The sequence below is a fragment of the Notothenia coriiceps genome, unplaced genomic scaffold, assembly GCF_000735185.1.
Source record: "Notothenia coriiceps isolate Sejong01 unplaced genomic scaffold, NC01 NC01_scaffold00017525, whole genome shotgun sequence".
Lineage (NCBI taxonomy): Eukaryota > Metazoa > Chordata > Actinopteri > Perciformes > Nototheniidae > Notothenia > Notothenia coriiceps.
The window spans coordinates 1-18,795 of NW_011350226.1; the positions used below are offsets into that span (position 1 = coordinate 1).

Here is an 18,795-nt window from a genome sequence, read left to right on the forward strand (position 1 = left end):
GTACTTAGAATCAATCAACAGTTCATCCAGTCTGTAATTGGCAAAAGTCATCGAACCGATTTGTTATCACTAATACATCCATATTGTTATTTACTAATGGCATTATGACAAATCCATGCTATACTATGTGCTGCTTTAGGATATTAGTCATGCGCTAAAATCAATACAAGACGGAAATAAAGAAAGAAAGAAAGTGGGCTTTAATGATCATTGTACATATTTTCGTCCTTGGATCTGATAACGGTATCTGCATGGCCAGAATGGATTAATACAAGTCTCCACTCCCTCAACAACTGTCAAATTGGCTCTGTCACAAAACTCTGCCGCTCTTAGGCATGAGTGTCTAACTCTATGAATATGAATCAGTGCTGACAAACCATGCATGCTCAGCTAAACCCTTCTCTGAGTAAATAAATGATGAAAGAAACACTGTCCAGGATCACACCAATAACAAATCTGCAATGTTTTTGCACCTATCCCTGTTCTCTGTAATCTACACCGCTATTATGTTGAGCTGATTCCTATCGTTGCTGTTCTCTGTGTCCTAACATCATTGCCTGTGTTTGATTGTTTTGTCCAAAGAAATACTATGCGGAGTAGGTAGTGATAAGAATAGCTGTTTTATTGTGTACCACTGCCTTGGCCCCTAATACTGAATGTGTTATCTGAGGGTGCAGCATGCCACACTAAGCCATGTGATGCATGGCTGAGCAGCATTCCTCCTCCTGAGTGTATCGCAGGGCAGAGATAGTAGGAAGGCAAAGCAGCCTGACTGCTGACAGAGAGTGAAAGAGGAGCGAGAGCAGGAGAGAGGAGAGATGAGAGCAATACCGGGAACATGCAGTTAAGTGGAATGAAGTACCCTTTGTTGCAGATAAGATCATTCTGCTTCCCTGACCGGCGTCACTAAAGCAATTTGAGCACAACGAATGTAGCTTATTTTATCGCTGGCAGACCACAAAACCCTTCACTGATATGCAGAGAGACATTGGTCCAAGTAACAAGAGACTGAGATTTCTTTTGGTACATTCATGATTTTACTTGTGTTTTTTAAATAGGGTCAGGTCATGTTTGTTCTGCCATCAAGCAAAAAGGATAAGAAGTTGGTGGTGGGATCAAGGAATTGTTGGAATTCAAGTCCAAATACTAGAGAATGTTGCGGAAGAAGAGGCTAAATGACGGGTCTATGGGATCTGCGGTCAGACGGTCGCCCAATTTCCAGCAAGATTCGTAGGCCCCTGGTCCTGGGGTCTCCTGTGGAATAGACACGCACACCCACAGAAACACATTCAATATATCATCACTTTTCATCCAAGAGCTATAATTGGGTCCAATAGAACAGGTTGAATCCTACATGAACTTGTCTTCTTCTTGTTTTATCACATATGATTATGGAAACATAGGGCCGAGGGAACTTAGACACGCTCACATCTGTGTGAGGTTAGATTTATTTTAAGGATTATGTTATGTTAAATTGTGATGTTCTATTTTGCTAACATATAGGTCATATCTTCCTACATTTCCATCAAAATTACAACTACATTATTATTTTATCCATTAGTACATTTTATATTTACTCGCTTGTCAAGAATTTAACTGCAATAATGCATCTGAGATTAAATAAACTGTTAACATTTTTTACATTTGTAGTTTTCATTACAAAGACGACTGAATGAGTCAAATTATAGCCTACAATAAATGACATACAGAACATTACATTTAGCTAAATGTGAAGTACCAGACTCACGGAGTGCACACTGTGGAGCTGCGGCAATGTTGATTTGAAGCTTGAAGTGATGCATTTTCCTGGTCTGGTCTGTGGATTATATTGGCATGGAGCAGGTCCCCCCTTCTACGTTTGTCAGAGATAAGACATGTTATTGGAACTAGCTGGACAGTTGAACATCTAGTTCAATACATACAACTTATGTTCAGCAATTAAGTTAAGGACCAAGAGTTAAAGCGTTAAATGTGAGCAGACGTCATGATTCAATTTAACTAACATAATTCTGTTATTGAGACTAGTAAATACAAGCACTTCTAAATCTGAACATTGACCTGGAGTTCAAATGACAATGTTTTTAAGCATTCGATCAAAACTAGCTGACAGAGTACGGAGTCCAATCATACCAAATGTGATAGAGTAAGCGTGCACTATATTCATCTACTGTACATCGTGACCTCTAACATTTACAGAGCTAAATGAGATATACATTCTTTCACCTATGGACGTATAAGCTCATGTAAACCTATTGTTATACTAATACCAAAGTCATCTGAAGGATGCTCAAACAATATAAAGCGGATCTATTTTCGGGTCCCATATGTTTATGACCTATGACATATCACTTGACTCCTGTCTTTATGGCCTCTGCTGGTCTCTGGTTGTGTTATGTTCTTGCCTTTAACTTGTCCTCTTGTCTTGCCTACTAACACACTTACTGGTCATCACCAGCGGCGTGCCATGCAGAAATAGCATCCCCCCCATCTAACACCCTCCTCCTCAGACATTAAACTGTGTCCTTTCTCTGAACAGAGAGCCAGTTTTACATTTTTAGCTGCTCTCTGAGTCTGAAAGAGGGACACAGCAAGGTGTCGTTTACTTTACTCTGCTCCTTGGAGGGATGACTGCGACCATTACACGCCATTTGATCCCAGTCACCAGTTTACATGATACTCTGCAAATGGCCTGCTGGGCCTCCACATTTGCCGGATGCTCCCCAAGGCGCTAATGCAGGTGTATTTCACGGGAGCCATTGCAATGTAGTGAATCTCTCCTTTAAACATAAGTGTGTGTGTGAGTGAGTGTGTTTGAGCCAGAGCACCTGACCTACTTTCCTACTATGGGACAGCACGTTAGAAACGTAACATGTTCCTGTGTGGCAGAGGTAACTGTCACATGGTGTAAAACTTTGACCTATTTTTGCCACATCCAAGAATTTGCAAACCCTTCAATAAACTGGATCATTTATATATTTTCAATAAAATAGGGTAAAATGACTATATGTCCTACTTTGGGGGGGGGGGGCATTGTTTGTATTATTGAGTTAAAAGGACATCATGCGGCTAACCCTACATTATTAATAATAGGATTCGTGGAAAAGGTAGGACCCAAATGCAGACTACAAAAAAGGTAAAAAGGTCTAGAAACAAAGCTGATGAACAAAAACATGGCATGAATCAAAACGGTAGCACAAGGAAAAAACAACACAAGAACTGACCGTGATCAACATGGAGGGAGACAGGAAAGACAATGAACTGACAAGGCACACAGGGGAAGACAAGACTAAATACAAAGAGGGGTAACAGCACAAGACACAGCTGGGTAAGGGAGGCAGAAACACAAGGGCAACAGGTGAACACAATCAGACACAGGAGAGCAAACACAGGAAAGAAGACAAGAGACAGGGAGAACAGAACAGCAAAATAAAACCCACCACAAGACAGACAAAACCGACATTGTGACACAACACCAGGATCATGACAAACGTAAAATGCTGACCGCAATCACTGTTTTCGTTTAGCTCGTTAGCGTGCTAATATTTGCAAATGTGGGGGAAGGTACTTATTCATCAGCCTTGTGGTAAAATAGGAAAGGTCCAGGGATACCAAAGGACTTAGTATTCATCCCCTGACGATCATTGATTTGTGTTTGAAGGTTCACGGCAATAAATCCAATAGTTGTTGAGGTACCAAGATGATGGTCCGACTAACAGCCAACACTGCAATGTTTATAGCAATGAAGCTAGTTTGGAAAATCTATACGGTCAAACAGCAAATGTTTAGATCAGCAGTAATTGAATCACTTCAATGAAAAGGACATTAACTCACATGAAAATGTTTGGAAATACGACTTTAATTCAATCATCTCAAGGATGGGTTTGTTCCTTCCGAGCAGAACATTCAGTGCAAAAAGCACAGCACATAAATCTGGGACACACAGTGGCCCTAGGATGGAAACAATTATTCAAATCTGAAAAAAGATAATAATTTGTTGTTGCGCTACTACAAATCTTGACCTTTTAGAGGTTCTTTTTGGTTGTATGGACATATATATTGTTTCATTATGTGCTAAGAGGCAAGGCTCAAATAAATCTAAAATGCTTGTTCCTGTGTACATGTGGACCGGCAGCTCCCAGTGTAAACCATTAAGATTCTTCAATTTTGATCGGCTAATGTCTGCCTGCCTACACCAGGTCAGCTGTCTGCTAGATCTTAACTTTCATTTAACTTTGCTACGGGATTTGTGTAGGTGCTTAACCTTTGACAAGAAACTTGTCTTAGAGCTGTGACACCACTAACAGCAGAAAACTGCTCCCAACTCTGCAGTAATAACACCCTCGGGATTTCTTAGCGCCTTTCCTTCTCTGTCAACACTCAGCAGCTGCCAGCATGGCTCAAATATCCATCAGCTACCAGCATGGACACACTGCTAAGGCTGCAGCACTGCAATATGAACCAAAGCTGACTAGTCAGCTAGTACAGTGCCATAACAGGCCCTCAAATGCAGTAAAATGATACAATCAGTTTGGATCGGTTTTCCTTGACCCTTGTGGTTGTCATAACTATCTCGTGTTCAGCACCAGATACTCATTAGGTCATACCTCGTAACAAAAACCTATTGAAAGTGATGAAGCCTTTTTGAAGGCAATGGAAAGACCGTATGGTCCTAATAACTAGTTTTGGTGATTAGATACTTACAGGAGGAAAGCTGATCCGCTGCACGGTGGACCGAAACATCACATGCCTGAAAGAAAAGAGAGAGGGGGGGGGGAAGAAGAGTGAGAGAAGAAAAGAACAAGGCCATGCATGATCAGAGGCAGAGAAAATGAGAGAGCAGGTTGGCGATTGCTCCTCCATCTTGGTGCTGTGATGAGATGAGAGAGGGAAGGAGAAATTGTGTGAGGGGGAAGGATTCAACCATCAAGGGATGATTCATGGGTTGTCTCCTCCGCTGTGATCTGAGAGTTAAAGAGAAGCTGTTTGTCGAGTGCTTACTTGCAGGGAATCTTCTCCACTGGTTTCGCTGTCACATTGTAGTCGCACGGTGAAGTGTTTATATGCTGGCACAAGGAATAAAGATAAAGAAGTGTTTAAACATCTGTGACAATATCAGCAGGAGTTCTTTTTTTTCATCTGTTGTGTTGCATTGCCAACAGCTGGCTTGAATTTCAAACACATCTTCTGTTTTCAGATATTCTGCTGAAGGGGCACATTTCTAAGAGCACCTTCTGTACTGTGATGATGTGTTAATAAGTCAACTGCACTCATAACGGCCCAGTGTGTAGGAGTTAAGGGGATCTATTGGCAGAAATTGAATATATAATTCATAACAATATTCTCATTGGTTCATAATGACCTGAAACGGAGAATTGTTTGTTGTTTTACTTATCCTATAATGAGGTCTTCCTATCTACATAGGAAGTGGATGCCATATTGCAGCTGTATAAAGAGATCTGGATACAACATTGGAGGAGGGTCGCATTCATTTCTATGTAAGTTGCTCAGTGGCGCATGACGCCGAAATGGCTCGACTTTCGAGTATATAATTACCCGGATCTTCTGCATCTTTGGACCTATAGAGCAACATAACTCACTTTTCTTTTAATCCCACTTCCAGACTGGTTACAAGAAACTACAGTTCATTATGCCTGAGGAAGTTACTCTGGATTTGGCTATTAATGGGTTTCACAACTTTGAGGACACTACGATTTCATTCAAGTGTACATACTTGAAATTGTATTTACCTTCAGAGATATACAGTATATTCACTAAATAAGAGATGCCTCATTCATGATGTAAGTCCACGGGAAAAAGTATTTTAAGGCAAAAGGGCCCAAACACTAGCTCTAGAAAGATGTGGGGTATTCCGTTGGATGCAACCTTTACTGTTACCACTAAATCCTGCACACTGAAACTTTAAGCTAGGAAATGCATACTTGAATTAAGCTGTTGTAGAGGGCTGGTCACTACACTTGCAGATGACACAAAATGTTCTAGGTCCAAGAGGTGATCAGCTTAGCTTAGCATTAAAGAATGAATGCAGCATGAAATCACTAACTTGACGCTAAAGTTGAAAACCACAAGATAAACATACCTATTAACAATAACAGACATTTTATTCTCATAAAGAAACTAAATACCAAAATGGGTAACTACTCCTCAAATATGTGGTCAGTTACATAAGCCAACAGACTAGTAAAGTCAAAATCTTCAGATGGAATACAATTTACTTTCAACGCAAGAGACCCGACGTTTTGCTTTTTATGATGTTTAGTTTGCAAACCGTTGTGAAGTCTAAAAATTTTTCTGCCAGTTGAAGTTTTAGCGAGCGTTTAACATTTGCTCACGCGCACCAGCGCAAATTCACGGTCATCATGCTCCTTAACATCGCTGCGTGTATTTCTCCTGTGTACCCCAGACGCGCGACTTTTCTTTTGACTTCAAGTCTGTATACTCAAGTTAGTGAGTCACTCCACAAGACAGTCTCTCTCACCCACAAATCGGAATGTCGGTCGACGACCTGACTGGTGTATGATTATCAAATTTAAGAAGAATGACGATTCTGCAATAGCTTGTATTGGACAACACTTTCAATAAACATAAGAAATTAACGAGAGAGGCGGGTATCTTTGGTGACGAAAGACGAGCTGACCACTCAATCGATACCTACTCACAATTCGTGTAGTCAGCCGTCGACATACGGGGTTAAGCACGGATACCATTCAACAATGCACGTGTAGGGACGAATTAGTAGCGCCGTCGTAGAATTAGAGCAAATTGAGCGAGCCTCGCACAATATGGTTAACATGAGCATGAGGACCTCTCAAAAAATTCCATTTTTTATTTGTCGTACTACCCTACGGTCGTCTCTCTTGGTTATGACATACATTTTCGTGAAAAAAACAATTAAGACTAAACGATGCGTATATTTTATAACTTAGCGTAGCATAGCGGGGAATAGCGTATTACAACTTAGTTTGCATAGCTGACCATATGTTGTCCCCCTAGCATAGAATTAGCGTAACGACCACAAAATTTACATAGCAATTACATAGCATTAGCAAGACCGTTGCATATCTACGGTGAGCGTTAGCCGGAGTTGACTAGTCCTCTACTGTAGGAGTTCTTGCGTCGGTAAAGGTCAGTGATATATTGGACAGTATCTCGGGTTGCTGACTAAGTTTATAAAAAACTTCTCGGGGAGTCCAATATAAAGTTAGAAGGTGTCAAGTCCATGATAGTAGTGATCTAGAAGATTCCGTTACGCTTACGAAGTATCCACCATAGCTTCGTAAAAGTAAAGATCCTCTGATAAGATCAGAAAACGCGCGATTTATGCTACGTTTCGCGCGATGATGAGGCAGGAATGCAAAAGGAGAGTAGGTAAGCCAGGACCGGTCCGAGTCATGATTTTTACGCGTCAAGAGACGTGTACCGACAGGTATGGTGGCAGTTGCCGAGGTCGTATCGCGCAAGTGGTGGCGTCACTGAAAAAGGGTAAATCAAGTAGGTTTGAGAAATCAAGAGTCACGTCTTGATTCATGTTAGGTCGCAAGTGTGTGGCGCGGTCAGAGGACCCCCATCCCTAATCCGTTTAAGTCCTCGGCGCTCAGTGAAGAAGAAGAAGGAAACCCTATGACCGTCCTGGCGTTTGTGAAGTGCCGCATATGACGGGCGGTTTTAGGCCGCCTTCAGTGGCCTCAACCCCTGACCGAAGTCATCTTCGACGACCCTGATGACTTCGAAGGCTCATTTAGACGGTCTTCGCTGTGAGGAGTAGAGCGCGACCGAATTACGATTTATGGATTACGATTAGTTTACGTTACTCTTCCTATATTTTACCGCCAAGTGTTTTGAAAAACCGTCAAATATGCCTCGCACGCAAACGTTAGGCGGTCATGGTTAGTCTGTATCCTGGTGAAAAAAGAGGGTGCTTTCAGGCGAGAGGCACGTCCCTGCGCTTTCCCCCATTTTTCCAAGAGTAGTTGATAAATCTAGGACGCCCGAAACAACCACACTTGCGTTTATATAGCATCGAAGACCACTATGATAACACCCTTATGAGGTCACACTTGCGCTGAGTTTCCACTAAACTTACGAACCAGTCTGTAGGAACTGACGCTCCTGTTCTGTTTGTATACTCTAGTACAAACGACCACGGCACACGAGACAATGTCCATAGGCACTGTAAACCCCATATGAAAACCTCTCAAATTCTCAAACATTATTATCTATCCACCTGTTGAAAATCAACATAGTTCTAACGGACCGTTTTCCTATGATAACAAGTGGAGAGCGATTTACGCGAGGGTCTGGAAGTAGTAGATATACGAACGCTATCAAGGAGAAGGGGGGGTTAGAACAAAGTAAAAATTGGTTCCTACATAAGGGACACTCTGCCCTCTACCTTAACACTAAAGGAACTAGTTGGAAAAAAGCCAAACAGGATCTTCACAGGTCTTAACTCAGTTATGAACTTAGGCCTCCCTATAACCCTTCCTTCCCAACTAAATCAAATTGGGTCGATGCGCTGGCAACCTCATTCGCTTTTATTGTTACTCATGGCACCCTCGTTGTAAAAGTCTCTCAACCGATTTCGATGGTCCTTTTGCAACAACTCACCATTGTCCAGGGAGACTATTCGGGTATTATAGACGTGATCTCTTCCGGGGTAGTCACATTGCCCCCCTCTTCTCTACGCAACAACGTTTACCCTGATACTATCGCCTAGTATTTCAGTACTGAAAGATTTAACCCTGGTATAAGACATCCCCACGCTTTTGTTGTTAGCCCAATAAGCTTATAACTCAACCTGCCGACCCATTAACATCTACAACATCGTTTCGGTTTTCACTCCATAATTCTGTCCTAAACCGAGTTTCGAGTGTGGTTTTGAGTTACAACCAAGCGAAGTAATAGTAGTCTTTTAATAAAACACCTATAACCGGACGGGTTATCATGCACAGAATACAACCTTTCGCGGTTAGGATGACATCTAGAAATCGGAAACTTTCGAGAAAAGGGGATTGAGATCCTCAGAAGGGGACGGTATTGTTTTCTCCTCTAATCACACAGATAAAATACTTTTCACTTAAAACCAACTTCTTGCCGTCTGTAACTTTCTCCATGTCCTTCGTGCAAGTACAAACTATGTCAATGGGAGGGTCGCTATCAATTTACATTTAATAAGTGAAAGTTTAGTTAAACTTCGAAAGTTTAATCACCACCCTGTAACAAAATACATGTCCAGACTCTCAAATGTGAATATAAGTGTGGATTCATACCCCCGATTTTAATGAGGATCTCGTAGAACTTCCACTACTCAGGATGAGCCTCCTTAGGACTCGCGCGGTTTCCGCCCCAGTAAATGTCCCTTCCGTGGAGCGAGAAGGGCTTTTCAAACGAACATGGGGAGCTTTCCAAACTTAGCTCGAATTGCTTTAGATAATTAGACTCCTTCCATCGTATATCCCAAGTTTCTTACTTGTTATCAGTTAGCCTCGCATATTGCTCTCATATCACAAGACTGGCATTAGACCATAAGAACACATATTCGTCCCGTCTAAATTCGTGCCGTTAACTATCCCCCAAGCTAGCGTTACTCCGCTTATCGATTGGCCCGAAATCTCCCCTTGGCCGTTTTATGGAGATGGTATCAATTTTCTATAACTCTTAAGTAGGGCAATCATTGAGACTTCGGGAACCCACTTCTCATATTGTTACGATGAGGTCCTGTTGTGTAAACCTAGGCTCCGACTTGGAGCAGAATTCCTGAGTTATCTTCGGGGTGAGGTGGGACAGCTTGCGAAAGAGTACGAGCGTTACTCTGTGGTGGGGAGACCACAGAGACCTATCGTCCTCTCTCCTCCTACAACTCTTCCGCTGGCCTACAACCTCTTCCTCATAGCCGGAAAGTATTTGGGTCAAACCAGATTACTAACTTACAAACCGCTACTGACTAAGTTCCTCATCACCGATCCATAGAAATCGATTCTAGAATATCATGGCGTAAGTCGTTCCTCTACCACCGCTGATCCTCGATGTAATCTTAATAGGAATGGCACCAAAGAGTTATTATACGGTATGATGGCCGGGTAGTCAGTCTCAAATTACGCCGTTGGCAAGTGGGCCAGTCTCTCAGGAGCTTGTAATAGTTTCTTCACCCCAGTTAATTAGTTATTTATGTTATGTTATTTATGTTTGCAGTTGAACCGATCGGCCAGACCCGGGCCCCGGTGAACGGTGGAACCTTAGTCGGACTTAGCTCAGTCGATAAAAGTGACCCGAATCTCCACTTAGGGTTGATGGGAGGACTCGTCGGCACAATTACCTGCTTTTAAGGTCTTAGAGGTTATTTAAATCTAAGACAGGCAGTAATACTGTCCCCGAACACTCCGTATATCGGGGTCCTCCATCAATCCACAGTAGACTAGCTATCACGTCTAATAGCAAAGAAATTAAACAACCTTCCGGCTAGACCCGAGAAATTAAACCACGCGAGTCCTCTTGCTTGGGTCGGAAGAAGGTACAAGTATGACTTTGGTGCGCTTAGAATCTTTCGTTAAATAGTGAGACACACGCAACTCATCTCTAACATAAGGTAAGACTTTCTAAANTAGAGCAATACATACTTGTGCACATACACGTATATGAGAATGCATATCTATTCAGACCTGTAACCCATGTTTTAGACTTTTCACACAGCTATATATATATATTTATTTTTTCCAATTCTCTATTTATGGTTTCATAATGACTGAGTCACCGTTGAGTGAGTGAGTTTCATCTCTAATGCTGCTACTGTCTCTAATATGTTTCTATTTAGATTATTTGTCAGGATATTATTTTGTTATTATTGTCCGAGTCTGGTTTTAACTAATACTGGGCTTACATCAAAAGATTTTCACAGTCACAGACTAAAAACTAAAAGGATAGAATAAGGGTTCTTCCCGTTAGTCTCGTCCCACCCCTAGTCATGACATAACTTCTGTTGTGATTTGACACTATAATGAATAAAGATTGATTGATTGATTGCTATAGCTGTCAATTTTAGTCCTTGAGTTCATTGTTAAGTGCTTTATTTGTTATCTGCTATCAAGGAATATGACTCTCCTTTGTAGTATGCATGAGAGAAGATGCCGCGAGATTAGTGGACTTCTATGTAGTGTCCGCTGATAATGTAGTGGGCTGGTCTGGAAAGAAAATGCCAGGGCTGAATTTTTGTCCCAGTCCACCCCTGCTAGAGACACACCCTGCATCGTGCTGTATGCTTTCACACATTCTGCTTCCACATTGGAAAAGAGCAGCGCAAAATGCTCGTTATGTGGAAACAATATTGAAGAGAAGGCTCCGTAACACATTACTCTAAAGCTGCGTTCACACCGGACGCGATGTGATGTTTGGGGGCGGCGCGATTACATGTAAAGTCAATGCAGAGATGCGGACAGACGCAAATTCGCTCCGACAGCGAGCATGAAGCGGTGGACGCGGTGCGAATCACGCGATTGAACTGTGCCGCGTCAAACGCGAGATTTCATTTTTTCAACTCAAGCTTCAAATTCACGTGACGCGTTCTCGCGGAAGCCAATCAGCGATGAGGATCTCAGCCTGCCGTCACTGATGTTCAACCAGAAAACATCAGCCGTTAGCTGTTAGCAGTTAGCACACAGAGATCACAGCTCCTCATATCTGTTCAGAAACTGGACAAAAGTTAAACAAGTACAAACCACAGACTGTCTGTGTCATGGCGAATACAGTCGCTGGTTTATTTATGTCTGTAGGCCGTTGTTATGAGTGTGGAGTGAGCATATAACGTTAGCTTAGCCTGGTCGACCCGATCTCCATTCAGAAAACAAGCATTTTAAAAGGTGTTTCGCCTGCCGTTTTGTCTGCAGACTTGTCAAGCATTAATTCATGATTTTTACTAACCGGTATCAGTATGTTGTTACGTTGGCATCCTTTAGAAACGTGTATTACAATTTAATCACGGTAAAATATGTTCATTTTGTTATAGTTGTAGCTCCCGAGCCAGAGCGTCTTGTTTGAATGATGCAAGTAAACCATAGACTGTATAAAGGAGTAAACACAGCTGGCAGCCGCGGTGAAACTCGAGCGATTAGAGCGAAGCAAATATTCACATTGCGTCCGGTGTGAACGCACCATAAGACACTAAATTAAGAAGAAAGGGGGGAACTTTGAATGTATGTGTTTTTTGTTTTTTTGTTTTTTCTGTCTTTATATACATGTATGTATGTACGTTAGTATGTGTATGTGTGTACATATATATATATATATGTGCATGTGTGGGTATACATACAGTATGTGAGTATGTACATGTATTATTGTTATTATTCTTTATTTCCTTATCAATTAATTTTAATTTTCTTTTAATATTATCTTTTCCATTACTTTATTTTTACCTATATATGTATCTATTTATTTATTTACTTTACTAGCTAGGACCGGGAGGGGAGGGGGGGAAAGGGAAAAATATTGACTGTGTAAATGTAAACTCATTGTGCCTGACCCAATAAAAACAAAATAAAAAAAGACTAGTAAAGTCATGTCTAAACCTTGTCCCTGACGCCCAGGGGGACGATGTCGGGCCGCGGACAGTTCTTGAAAGAGTAGGAAGCCTTGTTCTTCAGGACCTCCTGGATGGAGTCTATGTAGTCATACGCCCCGGGGAGAAGCAAATCCCCCTTAAGTAAGCCCAGAGTGGGGGCTTCCCTGCCCCAACCTTTGAACCTGTAGGTCTTTCTCACGGGGTTCAGTTCAGCTTCTTCAAGGAAATCAAGGATGTGGTAGAGACCTGGGATAGGTGTGTCCTGGAAGAAGGAGTGAGGAGGAAGGGGCCTGGTGCCTTAGGGTGAGGGTTAGGTGCCCGGATAGACACTTTACTGTATTCATAGCAAAAGCCAAATTCCAGATTTAGCAACTGGAACATTTAGCCTGACATCACCAGACCAAAATGAACAAACACCACAAATTAGTCTGGAATTTCTTGGTTGTTTTCCAATTTGCAAAGGGCATTATCAACGGGATATGAACATGTGATGTACCATTGAGCAACCAGTGACCAGGCCCGCCAGGTGTAGATGGCCAATCAGCAAAGCACATTAGAGCTCTGCTTAAGGGCCAAGTATGGAGTGTGACTGGTACTTTGATCGCCACTCTTCATGGTGTGGTATATACTGTGTAATAGCTGCCCACTCTAGACTAGGATGGGTTGAATACTGAGTATAAATGTCACTGTGTTCACAAGTCAAAAGTGTATTTATTCTCATCCTCCATTTCTGTTGATTCAATTTGTTGCAAGGCGGTTGGAGAAAAAACAACACCAGAGCATCAGATAAAATGAAAACAGACTACAGCATTCAGAGATTAGCTGGTATACTATTTGTTTAAACACTGTAAGAGGTGTTGCTTGTTCTTCTTTACAGCAAAATGTTAATTCCAGTTTGCTCAATACTGACACAATAGGTGCAGCCATCTTTGTTTTTGTTTTTGGAAAATGCCTCAACAGTGCTCCTTTGTGTGCTCCTCGTCTCAAACAGGCCTCATATTAGAAAATATTAAGTTGTGATTTGCCCGGCATGTCTGCTGGTTCCCAGCCAATGGAGACCTGGCACAAGTAGTGTTTATGAGGTTATGTTTAATTTCGAATTTCACATTACAACACAATTGTTATTTCCAATCATCGTTTTAAAATGCATATTCATTTTGCAATGATCTTGGTAAGCCAGCTCACATTATGATAAACTGATAATTAATTAAAGTGTTTTTACCACCAATGCACTGTAAGGCACTTGGATTCACTGTAGTGTAAGTGTTCATAAATGTATGTCTGGTAGACAGCCTTTATTGGACACTCACAATGCATTAAAGTCATTAACACAACATTTACTGTATGAGCTAATGATCCAGTTGTTTTTGCCTGTACAGTGTGGACAGTCTTTGAACACACTGCAGCATGACACCTACTTTCAGTGCTCCCAGCCACCAGCTCCCCCGGCCACACGGGTCCAGCTTGTCCTCGGCCTGCAGATAAGAACAGGACACAAGCCAAAACACAGGAGATTGTTTCTGCTTTCATGACATTGCTATGCCAACAATGTGTTAATGCATCTCCACCGGTGTCATCTAGTGTCTTCACAGTTTAGCTTGTTCTCATTAACCACACAGACTCATGAGGGCTTTAAAAAACCTTACCTTATCTGGTCTATTACCACTCCTGGACATGTCACTGAGTTTAGAGACAGCTTTGTTTTTCCATGAGTCCTGCACTGTACTCATTGTCGCTCACTATCTGCTCCACAGGAGATCTAGTGACACATGACCACCATTAAAACTGTGACTCGCTGTTACTATAGCAGCGACTCCACTATCGATCAATTTTTCAACAAGCTGGCTTGCTGGAGGCTAAATTTAGACTCACCGCCGTCCAGTTAGACAGAGTAAGACACAATGGTAAGCCAGGACCAAGGCTTGTACCCGACATGCACGTTGTTACTTTGTCCTCATTATCATTGTCCACCATCATGTGATATTTAGATGGATAATGTCATAGTCATTAGAATATACAGAACAAAAGTTGCCATAACAGTGCAAATTACAATCCAGTACAAGGCAAAACATGACTACATGGCAATTCTATACCATGTTGGTAACACTTTACAATAAGGTACACAAATGTGCTTAGTTACTGAGTAGTAGTGGAATAACACCCATTGACTAGAGTGGCTGTAATCGTTGTGAACACCGCGGCGCAGCCGTAACGCAGCGCAGACGGATCCGGTGGAATACAGGGGTGAAGCAATAGAGTGCCACAGTGACGCGTCCTAAAACCCGGAAGTAAACTCCTTCCGATTCCTTCGACAAAAGCCAATGCAATTTCTCCATAGGATTTTGGAAAATAGCTCGAAATAAGGTCTGTGGTTGACACAAATTGAAGAGACAGATCACGTTTTATAAATCTAATCGATAGATTTATGATCGATAGATTTATGATTAGAAAATTATAAAAGTAGAGTAGACAAAACGTGATCTGTCTCTTCAATTTGTGTCAACCAAAGATCTTATTTTGAGCTATTTTCCAAAATCCTATGGAGAAATTGCATTTTGTTTTTTGTCGAAGGAACCGGAAGTGGTCAAATGCTAACTTACTTCCAGGTTTTAGGACGCGTCACTGTGGCACTCTATGGTCCGCTGCAGCAGGGCACTTTTAAACCTGCCATCTTCGGCTGTCTTGGGTCCCACACTGGATCGACTGGTGGAGGGGGATCCGACTCACGTGTTACTGCTTAAGTCATCATTACTTACCTCACCATTTGGCAGTTTGGGCATCAAAAAGAGTAGTTACCCATTACCTAATGATTACCTTACCGTTACTTAAGCAGTTTGTGTCCCCTCAAGTACAGAAATGCATCAAAAACAGTAGTTACCCATTAACTAATAATTTTTTCACAATTATCTTATCATGAGTTAAGCAGTTTAAAAAAAATTCATAACAAATACAATTTCCCGATTTTGGATCAACAAAGTACATCTTATTATCTTATACTAACAGAAACTACGCCTATATTGCGTACAGTGGCCAACTATGGCGCACCCCCCCCGCCAAAATCCAGTTGAACTGCCCCAGCCCCAGTAAAAACCAGAGGTTTATGTGAAATAGTTCTTTTTTTGAAATAATGGTTTTAGTGTGCAATTATATGTTTTAATTTTGTATTTCTGTTAATTTAAGATAAATCAAACAACCAAAAAACATATACAGCTTCTGTGTGTGTCACGGGGGGGGAGGGGGGGAGAACTTTAGAGAGCTCTCTCCTGAAAGACTGAGCGGCTCAGTGAGGTAAAGGCACACCTTTATATGATCTAATTATAAAAAATAAGAGGGCCGGCCCTGCATCTGGCATTTATTCTGAGGACAAAAAACACACAATGTCCTTTAATAACCACGTTGCACCACATCACTGCTCACGTTACTGTCATACTGTCATACATATTACAGAATTGCAGAATAACTATGAAATTGCCAAGATAACATTACTGTATTTTCCGGACTACAAGTCGCACCTGATTATAAGTCGCTCTTGTCAAAAAACGTGTCGTTAAGAGAAAAAAAACATATATAAGTAGCTTCAGTGTATAAATCGCGTTTATCCACTGAAGTCTTCATCCTATGTCGCTGTGAAGGTCTCACTATCACCGAGCTAGCTATCCATCCAGTTAAACACTTTCAAAGAAACTCCGGCACAGATGTCAGGCAGCTTTACTGAAGTTTTTGAATTGGTGAAACTGTAAACACAATACGGACTTGGCACACTGTTATTAACTGCCCGACTGACGAGCTGAATAAACTAAATAATCCACACAATGAGCTCGGAATTCTCACTGTATTTATACAGCTGCTGTTAAACACTTCCGCCAACTCTGGTGTGGATGAAGCAGCATGTACTGCTCCGGGCTGTCCTCAGAATCTCCATCGGAATCAGCTCTGATTAGACCTTTCTGAATCCCGACAGGATGGTGTCGGTCGTCACTGAAGCCCATGCTGTGTCCATCCATCCCACAACATCCTGGAAAGTTACGTGACGCATCCTCCCCATGGATGTATAATAAGAACAAGATCCTTAATAAGAATTTAATAAGATCTATTATAAGAAGTATAATAAGAACAAAATCCTCCCAGTTGCCGTGACTGTTTTCTTCTTCGGTGGTACAGCAGTTTTCAGTTGTCACGATTGTATACAGTGCCATATTGGCCGGAAATTTAACGCAGTCAGACAAAATTCTATAAATAAATCGCTTCGGAGTATAAGTCGCAGGATACAGCCAGACAGCAGGGGCGGCAGGTACTGTAGGCTAGGGAACATAGATATATATAAACACTAGATGGCTCATGGGAGATTTTCCAGCGTAGCTGACCGGCCGCCATTTTGCCACAGTCAACAGTTACTCTGATCTGCGTTATGGTAGCTGTTGTAAGGTGAGTGATCTGCACAAACATACTCTTAACTCGCTGAAATCTTGACTGATTTACAAACGGTTTGGTTTATTATAAACATTATTAGCATGGCTATGATACAGGATGCTTGGACATGTTGAAATTGCAGCTTTTCTTTGTGTATGTGGTTGTATTTATTAGCTGGCTAATAACAAGAGGCTGTGAGTGAGACCTAGTATTACAAAGTTGACCCAGCAACTTTACACCAGTGGGAGAGACAGAACTGCTCTTTCTTTTCAACATAACTTAAGTTACACATGATTTCTTCCAAGTGGTTTGGCTTGTTAACAATATCTTACATTTTAGATACATTATGATACAGGAAATTGCTGGCTTTGTGTTTACAGAAGTACCTGACTATGCCTGACTTTTGTGCAGCCTACGGATGCTCCAATCGCCGCTGTCTGCCACCTACTATGTATTTATTAAATCTTTATGTTCCATGAGACGCAGCACTATGTTCCCCACATATGTTTATGTTTGCTCAGTCTAATAAACCCATAACATGGTTGTGAAAGAATACCAAAGCTGAGGCTGGACGATGATTGATTGTTGGTGTGCCATGTGTCACCGTGTGTCTTATTGGTTTTGTGTTATACTGTATTTTATTGTGTGCAGCTGTCCGCCCGAACCCGGTGTCCACGCGAACGATCTTCGCGATTACAGTCTTCTTGTTGTAATATTAGTAATATTAAAAATAAAATGGTCCTACGTCACTCCGTGTTATAACCCTTCCGAATCGGTAAGGGATGTATTATATACTATGTTGGTTGATCTACTAGTGGGCGCCGACGCACCGGTTAGATCTGGGGCTGCAACCGGTGAACCGGCGGTAGACGGTCGCGTCAAGAGAGTAAGTATTGTAATACCAAATGATTAAATGGTTATTGGTATCGAACGAGTTAAAAGTTTGGTTAAAAAGTCTTTTGCCGAACCAAAAAATATTTGTAGTTTCTGACATCAATTACTATGAATATATGAATATTAGTACCTGACAAGTATAATTTTATGTACGATTAGTCTATTTCGTTATCGATATAGTTGGTATGTGTCGGTGTGTGTTCCAGTAATATAATTTATAACGGCCGACATATATAGAAGGGTAAGATAAAATAATTTAACGCAATTTTAAAATTGTCATTTTAATTATTATTTAATATCCTTTATTTTATGTAATATAAAATATATCATGTTTTAGCCAGAGTACAATGTGAGACATTCGGGTTCTCAAACAATAAATCGTACGGAGATCGAACTTCTTGTCCCTGTGTTGATTACTGTTTCGTTAATACAACCCATATAATAATTCTATAACGTTGAAATAGTCTTCTTGTTTGGTTGTATTTTACACGAGTGTCTTGTCCGTCAAGACAGAGTAAATAGTGTTAATAAAAACTGTACTCTAGTAAGTATAGTAGGATCAAAACATAAATCAAAGATCTAAACATTGGTTTAGGTCTTGAAACTTTATACAATAACTTTTTCTGGTTCTTATGTGATGACATGACACCAGGAAGACACAGGTAAACACCAAAACACGAACATGGAGTGGGGTCCGACTATATAGGGTTGTAGGTGCAAATTAACAAGGGATATAACGCGGATACGGGACATTCCACAGAACCCACAATACTTCTCGCCGGGGTTTATTTACATAATAATAATAAGTAATAATAATTGCTTCTTGTCTGAACCACACCCAACCTCCCTACATTCTTCGCCTCGTCCACCCCTCCTACCCCGAAGCGCAAGTTCCAATAAACAAAATTTACTACAGAACCTCT

General features: G+C 41.3%; 1 long non-coding RNA gene across 1 annotated transcript; it reads right to left on the reverse strand.

The window, feature by feature from the left end:
- Window positions 1-1,065: 1,065 nt before the first annotated feature.
- LOC104950418 (uncharacterized) lies at window positions 1,066-4,827 on the reverse strand. The gene is made up of 3 exons (XR_798915.1): window positions 4,702-4,827; window positions 1,748-1,852; window positions 1,066-1,254 (listed from the first exon to the last, which is right to left on the reverse strand). It is a non-coding gene; the product is annotated as an uncharacterized lncRNA (long non-coding RNA).
- Window positions 4,828-18,795: the final 13,968 nt, after the last annotated feature.